The 17,256-nt window shown below is 43.2% G+C and overlaps 1 protein-coding gene across 7 annotated transcripts in view; it reads left to right on the forward strand.

Moving 5' to 3' along the window:
• The window catches only part of WDFY3 (WD repeat and FYVE domain containing 3), a 143,528-nt gene that overhangs the window by 4,447 nt on the left and 121,825 nt on the right, over positions 1 to 17,256 (forward strand). The window contains exon 2 of one of the 7 annotated variants that reach the window (XM_085222606.1): positions 5,051 to 5,137. The exons of the other annotated variants lie outside the window; for them this stretch is intronic. The gene's annotated coding sequence lies outside the window, so the exon portion shown is untranslated. The remainder of the gene's footprint in view (positions 1 to 5,050; positions 5,138 to 17,256) is intronic. 7 annotated transcript variants of the gene reach the window in all.

The raw sequence follows: 17,256 nt of genomic DNA on the forward strand, positions 1-17,256 counted from the left end.
TGAAACAGTGTGACTGCAGTCAGAAGGTGGATGGGAGCTCTTGAGCAAAGTGTACTCCTGGTTTTGGCTTCCAGTGCTGGATTTTATAGGGGTATCACGGTGCGTTGGGCATTACAGAGCACAGCTCGCTTCTTAGTCCTGAGTGGCTCGACCCGCACTGTCTTACCGTTACTTCAGTATCACTCTGCCAGGTGCAGTGTGCTTCATATTCTTATGTTTCCACATGTGTTTGTTATTTTTAAATGAAGATAGATTAAAGATCTCACAGTAGTTGGAAGCAGTGTGACTTGATCTTTGTGAAGGAGCAGCTGATGGTGTGTTTCTTCAGCGAGTGGACTGAGCATGGGTGCTGTTTTGAGAATTAGATGTCACTTGCTGCCTCCAGCTCTGACTGAGAACATAAACATAAACTGAACTACATTAGCAAGGGAGGGAGTGCATGCACTGTGGGCTTTCTGAAGTTTGATTTTGGCTATGTGGTACCGTGAGCATATCCCTTACTTGTATAATTTGGTATTGTGGGAATAGAGGGAGAAATTGCAGGGCTAAGAAAATCCCTGGGCTGCCCAGAAAGCATGTGGTATTTAAAAAGGAAAAAAATGCATATCAGGGGACTGCTTGTGCTTTTCAGTGAAAAAGATGACAAAATATCACCTTCGTTTGCAAACAGAACTCTTAAATGAGAGATCTCTAGTGCTCGGATGATGGAAAATCCCAGAAGGAAGAGGGATACCTGAGGGAGGGTAAAGGTAGTCGAGAAGATGAATCAGATGGAAGTGTGCTTGTCGTGATCAGCGGCGGTCCCTGTCTGAGGTGCATCAGACTGCGCGCTGTTGTGAGGCTGCAGTGGTTTGCAGTAGGTGTGGTGCTGGTGGGCGCCCTGTTGGCCTCTGCAGTGATGGGAATGTACGCTGTGCCTGTACCCAGCATGCAGTGAACTCGGGAGGACAGATGTTGTGTGGAATTACTGCGTCGTTCTCAGAAATGATCTACCTCCCCCCACCATGTCTGTTTTAATGCCAGAAGCTTTTGAAGCTTCATGGAGTGGCAGAGGACGAGTTTCAGTGGTCTGATCTGGGAACAGGAGAGAATGCTTTCATTGCAGGCTGACAATAATGTAACAGCTGTCTGTTGCTCTCGTGCCAAGCCTCACCTCCATACCATTCAGAATGCCATTTGTGGTCCTCAGCCTCCTCTCTGCAATTGCTCTCTTGCCCAGATCGACTACCTACTAATGGCATTTTGTGGAGGTCCTTGTATCTTCACTCGAGAGCTGGGGCTGAGATGGAGGCCTGGCTTTCTGTTTGCATGAGTGCTCGCAGAACAGAATGTACTGCATGGAAGAATGACAAACAAAGCAAATGGAGTGTGTTTCTTAATGTGAAACTTGGATATTCTTGGGGTTGCTAGCCTAAGAGTTCTAATGTCAGCATGCCGACCCTCAGTTGTGGTGGTTTGAAAGCTATTGCATAAATATATTGTACAGGGGTGGAATAAATTAATTTCCTTTTTGGCTGCTGAGCCTTGGGCGTGCAGTTTGTGTTTGGTAAAACATGCAAACTGTGTTTTCAACTGGGAGTTGAAACAGATTTGAAATATGTGGCAAAATACTAGGAGTTGAGTGTCACATCTATAAGGAGATTGAGAAGGATGTGATCACAGCTGGCAATAGCTGTTATTGCTGATTTCCTCTGACAAAGTAAATTAATTGTATTTGTGAGTTTCATTAGGTTTGCAGAAGAATGGAAGCATCTCTGAACAGCCAGAAGTAAGCAGTCCTTACAAGCAGGATATGAAATAGACATAGGAATAGGGTAGGTACTGCATCACCATTGAGACTGATGCTTGAGTCTGGGGCCATGCAGCAGTGAGGTACAACAGAAACGTAAAAGCAAAATCTCCATGGATACAATTGAAAAGGATACCCACTTCCTTGTTAATTAGGTTTGCAAAAGTTTCACTTGTTCTGAGCATTTAGGATAAGTAGTTAGGATAGTGAGGAAAGTTGAATTCAGATTTTGAGTGGGTCCTGAGGTAATGAGGGAGTTCCTCCTTGAGCTTCTCAGTATGCTGGAGTTGGAAGGTGCAGCAGCACCTCTGGCTGACCATAGCAGTTTTTGGAGACAGAAGTACTTCACTTTGATTCTTGCTGGGAACATGACCATAGATCCAGCAATGTTGGAAAAATGAGGGGAAAGAATGGATTCCTTGCTGCCTCTGGAAGTTCTTTGCAGTTTCTCTGGTGATAGTTGGCATAGCCCAGTGACCAGTTATATATGTAAAGCTATCATTACATATATAATGTTATTATCTGGTTTTATTTCTGTAAAACACATCCATATGTGCTTCAGATGCACACGCAGATCTGAATAATTTATGTTTATTTTAATAAAGGGAAGCAGAGGAAGTGTTTATTTATAAATCATGTCCTCGGAAGAATATTTTCTACCCAACTATGCGTGTCTTTAAATACGTATATATATTTTTAAATGAGATGTAGAATGCATTCCTTCCATATAGTTGCTGTTTCTCTGAAAGACAGAATGTAGCAAGGTGAGGCCTGAGCTTCCTTTGGCACAGGCAGAATACATTTGGAAGACAGACTTCCCCCGTCCTTCCTGCTCATGCTCTTTGACATCATTGTTTAGAAAAGAGGAGGAGCAGGGCTATTCTCACAGCCTGTTTGTAGAGGCTGTCTGCAAAAGCTTTAACTGGAAAGATATGAGGAGCACGACATGCAAGACGAAGCTTATCTCAATTGCTTTAAAGAGTGAAGTGATAATATTGTTAGAAGCCGTTGCTCTTGAGCAGAGTTCGGTTCAGGCCTGTGCTGTAGTGTTACAGTGAGGGTTGTGGTGGAGAAGCAGAGACCCCGATGAGCTGTGCTCGTTTTGCCTTTGGTAGTGCTCCTTCTGTGAACTCTGCTTTGGAGTGGGAAGGTGGGGAAGTTCCTACGCCTCAGGAACTTCAGGGTCATCATCCGCTGGAATACATTTTGGTTTTGGTTCACTTCCCAGTAGCTCCATGGTAATGATAATGAAGACAGTGAGATGCTTTGTTATGTGATGGATGATGGAAATAGTGGATATTGTAACGCAGCTGTGTGTCACAGTGGGGCCTGTACCTGATCCAAAGCTCCCCTTTGTGTGTTGGGAGTGAGCGGCTCTAGGCTGCCTCTGTGCCTTCCCAGCAGGGACTAATAGAAGCTCTCTGAAAGTCAGTGCATTTGAAGGGCTCCTGCCTTTGTCCAGGGGATGGTCGGTTGCTTTTGTGAACTTAAGCAAATTATTTATAAATGGTATATGTCCTTTGACCCTTTGACTTTGCTTGTGGTATATGTTCGAGGGGATGAGCCCGTAGTTAATCAGTAAGGGGCAAAGGGGAAAGGAGCTCTGTTGGAAATACTCCAACTCGACTGGAAGTTGGGTATTAACTTGAAAAACAGAACCAAGAACATTGGCTTTGCAAGGCATTCAGTAGTGTCCTGAATTTAAAAAGTCTCTGAAAATAATCCGAGTTTGTAGAAGAACTGTATTGCTCAGGATTTATGGATGGCCTTGATAGTTCAGAAGGGAAAATAAAAAGCACAGTACGTGCACAGTGATGTTTTCATGTTAATGTATGGAAATACTTCAGCAGTTTCTGTAGACAAATAGCTTTGTGCACATGAATGGAAAGTAGAGGCTAGATAAAGACCTTAGTTCTTTCTGTTATTTTCTCAATACCACAAGTATTGCTACCATTTACATACACTGGACAAAAGGGATTTGTCTGCAGATACCTTGAAGAATCTTGTAAAAGCGGTTTGCCAAGAGTTCTTGTCCTTTTTCCTTTCGCTCTTGTGTTAGTGGCTATTTACATGGCTGTGGCCAGTTTGCCAGTTAACAACTAAAATCCAGCATTAAAAAGTAAAACTACCCCCTCCTACCCCCTCCCCCAGTTTCTTTGGTAATGACAATGAAGTATTTTTGTAGGAGCTGAGCAGAAAAGCAGTCTGGCAAACATGTTGTAGGACTTGATTCTTTTGAAGTCCGTCAGTTGACTGCAGCACTGAGTGCTGGGTTAAAAAGTAAGTGTACTGTTCCCCTCCAACTCTCTCATCAGCTGCTGTTAGAAGAAAGCTTACACGCACTGAACTGTGTCCAGAGAGAAGAATGGCATTTGGTTGCTTTAGTGTTCAGAAATACTCGTTTCCAGGCTTTGTGCATTGAGGAAATAATACGGCCTTGGCTACCAGCGCTCTGACAGCAGCCACCAGTGAGAGGTTTGAAGGGTGGAGGAAGAAGAGCTTTTATGGCTGGTGCATCAATTGCTTGTCCGTAGGGAAAGCTGCTGCCTAAGCAACCCGTCTCCCCAGCCCGTGAGGATTTATAGTCGTGTTTTTAAAGCTGTTGATCGGAGGTATGGCAGTGTTTGTTGCATCCGCTGGAAGAATAATGCTTGTCCTTAATTACGGCAAACTCTGCAAGAGTGGTAGTGACTTTTGTTACATATGTTTCTTCTGATTTATCTTTCCTAATTTCCATTTTCACTGTCTGCTCTTTATGAACTGACAGTCAGAAGTAAGATACATCTGTATGTGATTTTGTGCACTGCCTTAATGCCGTTTCTTTCTTCTTCAGGGATATCCTGGTTGTCTCCCCTTCCCTTCCTTTTCTTATTTCTTTGCTTAAGTATTTTGACATCAGTGAGCTTCTCACTCTCTTCTATCCTGCTTTATAATGAGTGTTGCTGTGATGGGATTCCAAGAACATAACTGTATTTTGAACAGGGCTGGGAAGAAGATGGCTACAACTGCACTTAGGGCTGGAGGCTTGTGCTGAAAATGCAATGCCATCTCCAAACGTGTTCCTCTTGGTAGTTTACTCTTACTTTCTGCTATTTGTTGTGCAAGGTCTCAGTTTGTATCTTCAAGTGTTTGGTGTACATCTTGAAGTTACAGCCTTTTCGATAAAAAGTGTGGAAAAGAGAGAGGGGTGAAACAAAGGAACAAAAGCATCTAAGTTTCAGAAATGGATCTGCAAATTCAACATCTTGTCACTCTCTGCAGTGTCCCTTCCTTGCTGAAAACAACTGCCTTGTGAAGGATCTGGCACTTGAATGGATCTTGGATAATTGTGATAGTTCTTACAGAAAGGTAAGTGGCTGTTTTTCCACATAGACACTAAAATATCACTGCATTGCTCCTGACATTTTTCAGTGGAATGGAAACGTCTTCTTTAGACATGCTGTGTGAGTGCCTCTGTGCTGGGAGAGCCCCTCCTGGTTGGTGATGTGTCCCATTGGCTCGTTGTCACTCTCCTGAGTCTGACTGACGGAGTGAAAGAGGGTTTGCTTCTCTTCCTGGGTGTGATGTGATACCATTGCCTGCTCATTCCAGAGCCCTGTGCTGTATGGATAGCTGTTTGCATACAGAGAAGGCAAGCCAGTTACTTTTGAACTTTCTCTTGACCTTCAGGAATAAACTTACTCTCTGTGTTAAAAACAAAAAACAACGATAACAAACTGAGACCCCTCATTAAAGTGGTTGATAGTCATTATTTGTATTCAGAGTGCCTTCTTCAGCTTTACATCCTGCAAAAATGTCAGCGTTGTATGTGGAGTAACGTTTCTTGTCTGCTTTGGGCCTCCCCCTTTGACTGCTGGGGTCTGTGCTCTTTGCAGCCTGACCGCATTCTTTCCATGCATTTGGCTGTATGGAAATGGATGATGTTAGAAGGTGCCCCGTTCCTGAAGAGTTCCAAAGAGCTGCTCCATTAGCAGCCAGATGTTGTTATCTATTTTGTGTGTTCACCCAGAGAGGCTACTGGAAGCCAGCATGAATGGCTGGCTTCTGTTGGTTATTGTTTGTATTGGCATATTGGCCTACTGTGCCTTTAATGTGATTAAAGGAAAATTGCTGAGCTGATGATACCAGTGTAGTGATGCTGAGCAGGATGTGCTTGCTTGGGTAGGCAGTGGCTGTACTTGTGTTAGGAGACTGTGTTCATCTCAAGCCAAACAATTTAATGAAGTGGATGAGATAGTAAATAGATAGAAATATCTTTTAGAAAGGAGTCTGCAAAATCTGAGCTACAATAGCTTGTCTGAACAGTAATGTCATAGGCACCTACAGCTCGGTCTTGAGTTTCTTCTTGGTTTCTACTCTGCTGGCTGTATTGTCAGTGAGGAATAGTGTGCTGGAGAGAAGCAGTGTGTGCTGAAGTGGCTTTTGGGAGGCTGATTCCCTTCTGACCCTCTGCAGATCCTGTGCTGGCAGACTTGCAAACTGAGGAAAGCGGTGCTGCAGTTTCATGAAATTCACTTTCTCTCACTGTCTTTCAGTCAGGAAAAGGCAGTAGCTGACCTACTTGGGCTTGCACTGAACTTTTGGGCCCTCCTCTTTCATCAGAGGAAAATGTTTTGGGATTTGGGAAAGGAATATTTGCTTTCTGCCTTTGATGACGTTTGGTCTTCTGCCATCCGGAGCTGTTATTCCTACTCCAATTTCCTTCATCTCGGAGGTCACTGATGTCCTGCCCCTTGTTCGCAGCCCCTCTTGGGCACATCTGGCCGCACTGTTGAGTAATTGCTCTCTCTCGTAGAGGAGGAGGTGCTGTCTGAACATACGCCCTACTTACAGCAACACGATTAGAAGTTTTTCAGCTGCTTCCATGTGGTATGTGGATGTGTCTGGACAGGCAGGGTGAAGGGTTCTGCCAGCTTGCCGCTAATAAGAGAATCCCGTCTCTGCTCCACAGTTGGCGTTTCTCTTGCAGTGCCAGCTCCTTACATCTGCCTTGTGCTCCTGGGAGCATGTTAAATGAAACAAATGTATTATTTTGCCTTCCTTTTTTTTTTTTTTCCTTTTGTTTTGGTCTGCTGTTCTGCTCTTGCAAACAGCTTTGCTTGTGATGGAGAAAGCAAGCGAAGAAGAGAGTGCGTTTGTGTGCTTGGATGCAGCTTTTCCAGAGTGCTCATTTGTCCTTCATGCTATTCTTTTGATCATAATATCAATTATCTGCCCTTCAAAGAAAACGCTTTTAAAAAATTCAGTGGATTTTCAAGAGATCCACTTGTGACACGGTCTACTGGTCTTCAGTTTTGGACTAACACCAAAATGGAAAAAGATTGCTACGGAGAATTCCTTCAGTGTCCTCCTAGAAATGCTGTGGAGCAGGCAAGGAGCTCCAGCACAGGGATGATGGACTGAGGCCCCGCTGAGCACTCTTCTTCCCCTCCTGCCCTTCACCCTTTATTTTAATGTTTAAATATGGAAATCTTACTCATTATCCCTAGACATCAAAGGGAAAATACAGCAAGCAATTAGATGTTGTTTGTTTGTTTTCTGAATTGCTTCAGATGATTTGAGCTTATTTAACTCTGGGATAGCATTGGCATTCCTAATTACATACATATATTTTTTCTAAGACTGAACTCTTTTGCCGTTACTTTTATTTCTGGGTGCACAGGAGCAGGTGAATCATCCTCAGTGCAGCAGTGGCAGAATTGGAGAATCTGGAGCCATTCCCTTTGGCTCACAGGACTGGCAATTGCTAAGTTTAAGGAAGTTCCATTTTATACAGGATGCAGTAGACTTGGTTTTATTTCTGTGTGTTACTTCCCTAAATCATTTAGATATGGGGATGAGATGAGAATGAAAGTTTTATGTTTATTTATTTTGCTGTGCAGAGAAGCAGTAGTTGAAACTTGACGTGTTTAGGTAATAGCATGCTCATATTTGTTCTTGTTAGATCAACACAGCAAGTTGGGATTTCCTACAGCATGCCGCTGACAAAAGCCCATCAGTGGTTTAAGGGGGAAAGCCAACAATTTTTGTTATTACTATTACCGATCTGTGCTATTGCTGCTTTTTTTTGTTTGTTTGTTTGTTTGAGAGGGTGGTATTCCTAAAGTGAATTTTAGGATTATGAAGCAGAAATAGTCAGGATCGAATGTGTGCATTTACACTTCTAGTGAATTAAGATAATTGATGTTTAGGACCTTTGTGTCTGCAGATGTGTAGTCTGACTCCTCCTTGTCTGCTGAATGGATCTTCACTTATCTTTCTGGATGCCATCTCTGTTTTCTTTCTATATCATTTATAATTATTTTGCTTAGGATTTCTCTGCTTTTTCAGTTTCTTCCTCTGGTCTGCTTCTTTCCTTCCATTTCCCTTTGCAGAAAGAGGTATTTTTAATTTAGCTGGGAAGATTTATTGGGATACAGATTCTTCTGACGTGGAACACTTGGCTGACTGTAATTGGAAGAGATATTTAGGATACCCATACAGCCTTGAAAAGAAGTGATTGCCTTCCAAACATCCTTGATTCCCATTGCCTTAGACTATGGTTTCATGATCATACTTCCAGAGAGCTGTTTAATTGGAAAATATCAGCTACAGAGCAACCCTTAACACCTAAATAGTGAGTCTTTAAAACTGGTGATCTCTCAGATCTGCACACTTATCAGCACGTTGCATCTTTTTATGTAAACCACTTTCCTGTGGGTTAGGAAGTGGGTAACATAGCAGCATCTGAGGCTTAGCACTGAGATTTCTGACTTGCTTGTTCTTTAATGTTTGGGTATCTGTCCTGTAACTAAATATACACACAGTGCCAGCTTTGGAATGATGGAGTCCTGGAGCACGGCTGCTCCTGGCTTAATAGTGATAGTGTCCTGCTGTGATAGGTGTGGGCTGGCGTTGCTTTTCTCTTTGAATGAATGAAGCGGGAGTCCTTGAAAGTGAGAAATGTTATCATTGTTTACCAAAGAGCTGTGAAGGGAGGTGGGCACTGCTAATCAGTTGGTGCAAGGGCCACGCCGTGCTAGCACGTCTTTAACCAAGAGTCTGAGTTGCTTTGGAAGCATTAGGGAAGGTAAGTGGCTTATTTAATTCTGAGCTGAGACATCAGGTATAAAGCTGTGCTGCTTTGTAGCATGATCGCAATAAGGAATTTTAAAGGTTGGATTATTGCTCTCTGCAGCAATCCATTATACCAAAGAAAGCAAAGTTTTAAATGAACTGCAGATGGTTGTGGTGGTTGCTGATGAATTGCCACTGACGTGGTCACTGCCACTGACGTGGTCACTGCCTCTGAAATTGTAGCTAGCCACGACACGGCTGTAGTGACCGCAAGACTGTTGTGGCAGAGGGGTGGTATGCTTTTGCTGTAATGTCCATTGCATGCAGGTAGGAGATGTTCTGGTATCAGAATTTAAAGAAATGGAATTATTTTGGTAGTCATGCTTGACTTTGACTTGCAAGCTGTTGGGTTTCAGAAGGAGCTGCTGAGCCACCTCTTGGAAGGAGCAGTGACCATCTTTTCCAGTTCATGTTTTGGGTTGCTGCATAAAGTCAGGCGTGAGGTGTGAGAGCATCGCAGAGAACTCCTGTAGCTGGGAAGGAGCCCTTTCTGCTGTGAGCAGTGCGTGGGCTGGCAGGAGAGGGAGCGGAGCCCTTCCCTGAGCACTGAGCTGAAGCAAAATGAGGGCAGTTGAGCCAAACATACTGTCATAGTACAGCACAGTGACTCACCTCAAGTGAACAATTTTAAGTTGACACGTGTTTGGAACCGCAGGAGAGGAAGATTTACAGGCATGACTTGTAGGAGGCAGCTGTATGTTTAAAGAGACCGTAGCTTAGCTTCCATTTGCACTTAGCTTCCATTTGCACTTGCTGAAACGATGGTTTCAATGAGGTGGATGTTGTGGGGAGGTGAAGATGGTGTGGCTGGAATTGGGGTGTTCTCAGTGTGGTCTCAGTGCAGTGAGTATTTCAGCAGTCCTTTTTTCTTTCATGTTAGTTGTACTGTATTCATGTCTCCTTTTGTAAGGTGAGCTCAAGTAACATCTTTGTCATTTTCCTGAGGCCCCTTTGGAATTCAAGAATTGAGTGGAGAAGAGCAGGCCTTCATGTAGTTTCCCATCTCTGAATATCTTGTGTGTACAAAGGCACTGGGGCTAGAAATTTCTCCGTTTCCCTTTGCTAAAGATGGGTCTGTTTTCATCTGTTTATTTATTCAGAAGCCGACAGTCCAAAGTGGCTTGTGGGCAATGTGTTAAGCATCTCGCTTTCTTCTCCAGTTCATCTGTGCTGCCACTGGAACACAGATCATGGTATTCCCACCCCAAGGGGAACCACGGATTCCTGCCACCACTGCTGGTAGTCGTCCTTGCTGAGCAAAGGCTGCTTCTTGGGGTTGTAGCAATGAGCAGGCAAGCAAATGGTTGAGCTATACTTGCACTGTCAGAGAATTCTGCAATATTCAGAGCACTAACAGGACTTAAAATAGCCAGGACAACCATCTTGGCATCACTGCTGTGGGTTTTCATTTTTTCTGAAGTGCCTTGGGGTCTCTGGATGGCTTTCAATGTCTGGCAGCAATGACATCTATTTTCATATCCAAAGAAATTCAAGAATATTGCTGCATAATGTCTTTGCTGACTCTGCAATGCAGCAGCGTTGGGCCGTGAGCCCAAATCACAGTGGGAAGATGTAAACCTCCTGACCCAGAGGTTGGAAGAACCAAAGGAACAAGGCTGAGAGCAGAGGAGAGACAATAGGAGAAATGCAGATTTTTGCAAGAGGAGGTAAAGCTTCTGTTCTTCTTGTGGTCCAAGACCTGAATGAGAGGACATTAATTAGACTAGAGTTATCTGTATTGATTCAGTGCTGGCAAGCTGCAAGTCAACTGCTCTTTAATCAGCAGTGTGTTTGTGGTCTGTCACACTTGAGTCAAACCTCCCTTTCCTGCTTTGTGCCATAGCACCGCACACAGGTCTGTGCAATGCACAGCCACTCGGGGAGAGGCTCCTCTGCCCATCTTGAGCAATGTGAAATTCTTCTGGGGTTCTTTCATCTCCGTTTCTGTTAGAAATATGTTGTGTATTCTGAAGTAGGTATCTACAAAATAGCCAACTACAGGCATTAGTACTTGAGGTTTCTTGGTCTCCAGTGTTCCAGAAGCCTCAGAATTCATGAAGTTCCACGGCGACAGCAGAGCTTTTGATTCCTGCAGCTTGGCCTTACATGCAGCTTCCTGCAGCGCGGATGTGTCGTGCAAGAGCAGGGCTGGAAAGGCCAGGTGGTAAATTCTTGTGGCTTGGCAGTGGTAACAGGACATGTTTTTAGGGAAAATAAGATGTTTTTGGTGAGGAGTAAGGTAGGAATTAATGTTTTGTGTTCAAGTAAGCTAAAAAGTAGCATTTGAAACTATAGGCTCTTGTCTATAGTAGCATTTAACATGTGGCAGTTCACTTACTTGCACTGTGGGCTAAAAGGATGTTTTTTGTTGCTGATTTGTTTCCTCTGTGAGGATAGGGACGGACATTGTATAAGCTCTCAGGCAGCAGTGATTATGCAACCGACGCTGTTGTTGTGGAGCCCAAATCCTTCCCAGTCCCTGGGCACCAGCTGCTGCTGTGCTGCTTGGTGTTTTTTAAATCATCTTCTCCGAACCCCTCCAGTCTGTTTCTCTTGCAAACTTATTTTCTTTCTCATGCTGTTGTTTCCTACTTTCCCCAGTGTCTGTCAGCGTCCCGTTTGTTGTTTTTTTCCTTCAGTTCAGTGTGCTGCAAAATAAAGCTGGCCCTTGTATATCATTCAAAATGCAAAATGGATATTAAAAGGTTAGTTTTTCATGAGAATAGCTTTGTACTTTATGGATGTCGTTAGAAAGAAAACAAAAAACAAAGCCAGGCATTTGTTTAGATCCGAGTGAAATTTTGCTGCAAACGGCTTTTGCCTAAGCTAGGGTCGAAAGTTATGATTTCCTGTTCTCACGATATTAGAATAAATTAAATATCTGGTGTTTTTTCATCCTTCAGAGGATGGGCCTGGGATACATTTCTTTCTACTCCTCTTCCAACCCCTCCCCTCCATGTGCACAAACACTTTGGATCCCCAAATAATATACAGTTCTCCCATGTATAAGATGAGTCAGTTGTAAATCTTTTCCAGCTGAGTGATCGCACTGCAATAATAAAGGCAATAGAATAATCACATACGATAATGCAATGAGTGCTTTGTAAAACTACTGTAAGTCTTGCCTTATTTGCACTTCATTTTCAGGTGGCAGTTTGATGTCACGCTCTCTCTGAGGTTGTGTGTAGTTTCAGCCACCCCAGGTGGGTCATTCTGCTCTGTTTAGGCTTTCGGATACGTGTGTGGTACAGGACGGTGGGACGGGAGCCCTTGGGAACCTGTCCTGCAGGTTTTTGCTTACAGATAAGCAGAGCATACTCTGTGTGGTCCCAATAGATGAGAAGAGGTGGTTGATCTGTGATAGCATGTTGGTTGTTGGAATATCTTGGGTTTCTATAGCAAACGTGATCTATATCAGTCATAAATAGGCTCTAGCAATTAATGTCCAATGCCAGGAAGCAATTTGGGCATCAAATGTTTAAAATCCATATTGAGTCAGTAAGTGTTATGCTAAAGAAGCAACGCAAAAGATGCATTTTCTTGCTTAGTGTCTGTACTGGGGACTGAATGTTTGGGTAGAGATCTGTGCGAGCACTGTCTGTCATAGCAAACTCTCCCTTTGGTGCAAGCTAGTTTTGTTGGAGTTGCTTTTGTGGAAGTGTGCTTCAGTCTGCTTTAGAGATACTGTATATGCAGAAGGTGTTCTCTTCTGCAGGTGAAAGAGTGGATGTGTGACGTGTTCCAGCCTCTTCAGTTCGTACCTCTACTCCCCAGATTTTTCATGGGAGGAACATTCATTTCTGGTTTCTAAATTTTGTTTCTGCCTCGCTCTGCTGTGCATATTCAATCAATTTCTGGTGATCACACTTGTCACTGGGTTAATGCATTGCTTCTGAAGCTGTTGAAGACCATTGGAGCTCAGACCTCAGCCCCACAGTTCTGGCACCATAAGTGCAGTTGTGTTATTTATTTATTTAATTAATGCAGCAACAGAAGGGATTTGGAAATCAATTTCTAACTGACTAGCTAGCACCTACAGTCCTGCCACAAAACACTTTAGATAATGTGTTGTCACCCTGAACAGAGCATATTTGTGGCAAATGTCTTAGCACGGTATTTCCAGCTCACCAAAACAAATGCCTGAAGCACAGTGCAATGGAAGCTGGTACACAAGAGTTTGGTTTTGAGATGTATGTCAGATCCATTTTTATCTCAGAATCTGCTTAGTTGAGGAGAGCTTCACCAAAATCCAAACTAATGGCTGTTCTTTAGGAACTTGTTGAAGTTGAGCATCTTGCCAGGAGTCTCTCTCTGCCTTGTTCACTGCAAGAGAGAAGATGATTATTTGAATCAGGATGTTCTTAAGAGGTTTTGTTTTGCCTCCTTATGCCTGTCTTGACTGTGGTCCTTGGGGTTGGTTTGTTTGGTGATAGGAGGTAATACCCCCCCAAGAAAGTTTTAATCACTTCCTAGCAGTTTTGATAATTAAAGCAGAATATACATAACTTCTGGAGTGCAACTCTTAGGACATGGTGGCACATTAATTGGGATCTAATAAAGAATAATAACTTTAAAGGCTATTTTTCTTTAGTAGGTTCCAAAGTAGTCAGCAGTTGAGCTGGAAACCTCAGTAATTTAGCAATTTAGGAGGAAGTGGTTTCTTGGCTGCTTTAGAGAGTGGTCGTTTTTTTTCTTTCTTTAAATCTGGTGGTTTCTTTTCCAAGCTGCTGTTGTCTACATCTCGGTTTTCCTTCTTGACTCAGTGCACTCTTGAGATGATTATTGAAGGTTTTGTTTTCTGTCACAGACAATGGAAAGGAGCATTTCTACATGAGTTTCAAGTTGCAGATAGGGGTTAGCTTGTGGAGGTGTGAGCGTGGTGCTGGATACGAGGAGCAGATTACTTTACAGTCAGTACAGCTCCTGGAGGCATCACAGACTGAGCTGTGAATTCTCCTCTGTGGGTTGTTGCTGGAATTTCATATATAGCCACCTACAAAAAACATATCCATAAAATGCCCATCTTCTTAAAAATATTTCAAACTCCTGTCCATTGCACCTTCACTCTGTAAATCTACCCTGTATTAACATTAAACCTAACCTGTATTACCATTAAGTAGACATGAAAATAATTTCTATCAGAGTGGAATTTCTTCACACTGTTTAAAACTGCTTTCTGTTTCATAATTGATCAGGAACAAAACAGAAGATCATCCAGTTTCAACCTTTCTGCTATGTGCAGGGTCGCCAACCACCAGACCAGGCTACCCAGAGCCACATCCATGGGATGGGGCATCCACAACCTCCTTGGGCAACCTGTTCCAGTGCGTCACCACCCTCTGCGTGATAAACTTCCTCCTACATACAAGCTCAATTACTTCTGGTGTTTCTTGAGTTCTGATGAAATCTATCTCATTTTGCAAATGTGGTTATTCTGTTAATTTGTGGTGTTTGGCAGTTTGTCTCCGTATCGTGAGCTGAAAGAGTTTTGATGGTGCTCTGAAAAGCCCAATTCCTTCAAAATAGCACCGCCCAGGCGTGGCTTTATTAGTGCTAATTGTAATGGCGCGGGCAGCAGGCCAAGTGTGCCATTTCTGTATAGCATCTGTTGGAGGCTGCAGGCATCGCACCGTGATTAGCCTGTGTCTGAATGGCAGTAATCCATCCAACCTAACCCAGTGCTCCTGCTGCTGGCGTTTGTGCACTGACTTTCTGTTGCTGTTGTATTTTCTTTCCCCTGAAAAACATACCAGAACACAAACAAGCAAGAGTTTAAATAGCTTTAACAGGCAGGATTTATATCTTGACAGCTTTATCTTTTTCTCATGTTCAGTCATTTCTTAGGCAGTAGAATTATAATGAAATGTTAGTTATTAGGTCCTTTCTTTTTCCCTTTATTGATGTAATTTTTTTTATTGCTTTGGTTTTGCCAAAAATCACTTCAGCTATTACTATGAATTTTAGAAATTATTATTTTTGACTTTTAACTTTACAGTAGGAGAAACGACTGTGACAAACTTGGATTCCATTTGGTGGACTTGTAGGGCTTTTGTATTGTTATGTTTCAGAGGAGTAGTAGAGGACGAAATTGTAGAAGAGCAGTGATGAGGCTGTCATAAAGGAGGAACAGATCCTTCAAAATACATCTTGAGGAAGTTGAGTAAGAGCCCTCTGAGGGGGAAGGAGGGTTCAGGCTGTACCATGGGTCAGCTGCTACGTCCTCCTCCCTGTGAGTCACCCCCCACCTTCCATCAGCAAATGGGGAAAAAAAAAAAAAAAAAGATGATGAAAAGGAGAAAAAAAAAAAAAAGGCAGAGAGGATCCCCCATGCCTCCCCTACAGTAAGCACAGCACAACTGCAGTTCTACTACACTTGGAATGTGCACATTCGCAAACCCATTAACTACAGACTCTTGGAAATGATGGCTGATTAAGGTGTGATCCTGTGCCCGTGGTAACAGGGAGAACTGGATGACCATGGAAAGTAAGTTAAAATTTTGATCTGTCGGTGTTTCTCTCTTAACGTTTCTCTTTGTGACTCTATGAGCACATGGACCACTCTAGTAGTGAGGTTACTGCATGTATGAAGAGAGATCACAACTCCACATTGGAAAATGATGTTTCCTTGGTTTAGATCATATCCATCTTGTTAATTTTTTTCCCATGTCTGTCAAAATGTGCCCATTCTGTAATGATTTGGGTCTGAAGCTTACTTCCCGCTGGATCTTTGTTGTGGCCTTGTGCTTTGAGGCAAGGTTCTCATTCACTTGTGTTCTTTACGCAGTGCATGTCTGAACTCTCAGCAGAATGGGTTTCCTTGGTGCAGGATTTGTGCTTTGACAGAAATGGAACTTCGGGAACTAAATGTTAACTGCATCCTTCTCTTGTGCTTTTTAGGACTTCTAGGCAATGTATGAAGCTACACAGTGAAGTAGAGAATAAAAATGGTTGTTATTTTCTGATCTGAATGTGATCCACACTAATTACGGTCAAAAATGTGCCTAGTGAGATGGCTTTGGCCAGGAATCTCTCTCATCTGCTATCTCAGAGGAGAGGAGAAAGCAGTGAATGAAATGACAAACAGAGGAGTTGTCAGGGGAGACATGAAGGAAAGTTGGGTTGAATTTTGAATGTGAATTTAACAGCATGAGGTCTGCTGTGTGGAGGCTCTTTTAGAGAAGCACAAAGTTAAAATTTAGTTACAGTGCTTGAGCAAATGAAAGCCCATCATCTGAACATTCCTTTGAACTGTTCCTGTTGCAAAATGAAGCCTTTCTCAGAAGCTTGGGCGGCTGAGTTAAAACTGCAGAGCTCTACTTTGAGAAAAATGAGGAAGGAGCACACCAGCAGAAGTGCTGTGCGTAACTTTTGGAGTGACTGCGTGCATATCCTTCTCGTATTTATTTTAGAGCTGGATGTGTGGTCCTTTATGTTCTCTTTGGTTAAAGGAGAAATGAATTTCCTCAGTCTGAGTGCCAGTGCTGAGCAGCATGGGCTGTGGGATTCCTCTTTTCAGGTTTGAGATCTCTGAATGGGACAGTGGTCTTTGACTTTAAGTGCTCCTCTCTGATACTGCACTGCAGGCCCACGTGGTTATTGGGCATTTAGTGCTGTTTAGTTCGTAGGTGGGTGCTGGAAAATGGAAACCTCTTGTAGCTGCACCGTTGAAGATTTCTGATATAGCCTATGGTGAAACAAAGAAGCAAAGCTTTATTTTTGGGATTTATATATACCGTCACCCTCAACTTGGTTGGTTGCTGCCATTTCCACTCTGAATAGTGAACAGCACTGAACAGTATACAGCAAAAAAAGGTACAGCCTTCCCTGAACAGTGCCATTTTACTTAGAGGGGAAGCCATCTCTTGCAGTACATGCCCTTAAAGCCTAAGGCTGCTGACCAGGAAGGCTGTTGTTCAGACCAGAAATAGTGAGCTCGCAGCCCGGAAAACGAAGCTGCCCTGCAAGCAATTCCTTCCCGGCCCCAGAGAACACGTGGATGAGAGCTGTGCAGCCCAGAAGTGGTGTGAGCAGTGTGCTGAGCCCAGGGCAGGAGCATTGATGGGAACTGCATGCGGCCTGGCCGGCCCTTCATCCACACTTCCTTCCTCAGCACTAATTCCTTGCATGACTGTCCTCAGGAAGAACGTTACTCCTTTACAAGCAGTTGTAGCCTTTGTTGTTTCAAGTTATGCCTATTGTCTCATTTTCCCACTGTGCATTGGTTGCTGTGAAGAGCCTGGCTTCGTCTTTGTTCTGCCGATAGCCTGTGGCTTTTTAATATAGGTCAGCCTTCAGTCCCTGTTAGGAGATTGTATTTTTGTGATTAATTAAAGAGTAAATAACAACTAATA

The sequence above is a fragment of the Meleagris gallopavo genome, chromosome 4 (genome assembly GCF_905368555.1).
Source record: "Meleagris gallopavo chromosome 4, MGAL_WU_HG_1.1, whole genome shotgun sequence".
Classification (NCBI taxonomy): Eukaryota; Metazoa; Chordata; class Aves; order Galliformes; family Phasianidae; genus Meleagris; species Meleagris gallopavo.